Source organism: Arachis duranensis, chromosome 9 (assembly GCF_000817695.3).
Source record: "Arachis duranensis cultivar V14167 chromosome 9, aradu.V14167.gnm2.J7QH, whole genome shotgun sequence".
Lineage (NCBI taxonomy): Eukaryota > Viridiplantae > Streptophyta > Magnoliopsida > Fabales > Fabaceae > Arachis > Arachis duranensis.
The window spans coordinates 97,719,097-97,720,991 of record NC_029780.3 but is presented as its reverse complement, the minus strand read 5'-3'; positions in this window follow the sequence as shown (position 1 = coordinate 97,720,991).

Sequence of the window (1,895 nt, the reverse complement as noted above, 5' to 3'; positions counted from 1 at the left end):
AAGCAAAAAGCTACAAGTCCCGCTCATCTAATTAGAACTAATATTCATTGATATTTTGGGATTTATAGTATATTATCTTCTTTTTATCCTATTTAATTTTCAATTGCTTGGGGACAAGCAACAATTTAAGTTTGGTGTTGTGATGAACGGATAATTTATACGCTTTTTGGCATTGTTTTTAGGTAGTTTTTAGTAGGATCTAGCTACTTTTAGGGATGTTTTCATTAGTTTTTATGAAAAATTCACATTTATAGACTTTACTATGAGTTTGTGTATTTTTCTGTGATTTCAGGTATTTTCTGGCTAAAATTGAGGGACCTGAGCAAAAATCTGATAGGAGGCTGACAAAGGACTGCTGATGCTGTTGGACTCTGACCTCCCTGCACTCGAAATAGATTTTCTGGAGCTACAGGACTCCAAATTGGGTGCTATCAACAGAGTTGGAAAGTAGACATCTAGAGGTTTCCAGAAATATATAATAGTCCATACTTTGTTCGATCTTAGATGACGCAAACTGGCGTTCAACGCCAGTTCCATGCTGCATTCTGGAGTAAAACGCCAGAAACACGTCACAAACCAGAGTTAAACGCCAAAAACACGTTACAACTTGGTGTTTAACTCCAAACGAAGCCTCTGCATGTGTAAAGCTCAAGCTCAGCCCAAGCATACACCAAAGTGGTCCCCGGAAGTAGATTTCTGCATTTAGACTTATTTCTGTAAACCCTAGTAACTAGTCTAGTATAAATAGGACATTTTACTATTGTATTAGACATCTTGGTATCTATCTTCAAACATGTAGTTCTTAGACTTTGGGAGCTGGCCATTCGGCCATGCCTGGACCTTGATCACTTATGTATTTTCAACGGTGGAGTTTCTACACACCATAGATTAAGGGTGTGGAGCTCTGCTGTACCTCAAGTTTTAATGCAATTACTACTATTTTCTATTCAATTCAGCTTATTCTTGTTCTAAGATATTCGTTGCACTTCAACATGATGAATGTGATGATCCGTAACACTCATTATCATTATCATCTATAAACGCGTGACTGACAACCACTTCCGTTCTACCTTAGACCGAGCGTGTATCTCTTTAATTCCTTAATCAAAATCTTCGTGGTATAAGCTAGAAATATTGGCGGCCATTCTTGAGAATCCAGAAAGTCTAAACCTTGTCTGTGGTATTCCGAGTAGGATTCAGGGATTAAACGACTGTGACGAGCTTCAAACTCGCGATTGTTGGGCGTGGTGACAGACGCAAAAGAATCAATGGATCTATTCCGACATGATCGAGAACCGACAGATGATTAGCCGTGCTGTGACAAGAGCATTTGGACCTTTTTCACTGATAGGATGGGAAGTAGCCATTGACAACGGTGATGCCCTACATACAGCTTGCCATGGAAAGGAGTAAGAAAGATTGGATGAAAGCAGCAGGAAAGCAGAGATTCAGAAGGAACACAGAATCTCCATACACTTATCTGAAATTTCTACCAATGATTTACATAAGTATCTCTATCTTATTTTATGCTTTATTTATTATTATTTTTGAAACCTTTATAACCATTTGAATCTGCCTAACTGAGATTTACAAGATGACCATAGCTTGCTTCATACCAACAATCTCCGTGGGATCGACCCTTACTCACGTAAGGTATTACTTGGATGACCCAGTGCACTTGCTGGTTAGTTGTGCGGAGTTGTGACAAAGTGTGATTCACGTTTGAGAGCGCTACCAAGTTTTTGGCGCCATTGTGATGATCACAATTTTGTGCACCAACGTCATACAAGTAATTCGTAATTGGCCTTCAGCTTCTCGTAAGATTTTTCCAGTTGGCTTACTTTGGCTCGAAGTGCATTATTTGAGTCGCCAAGAAGCTTTGCCTTTGTGTAGTT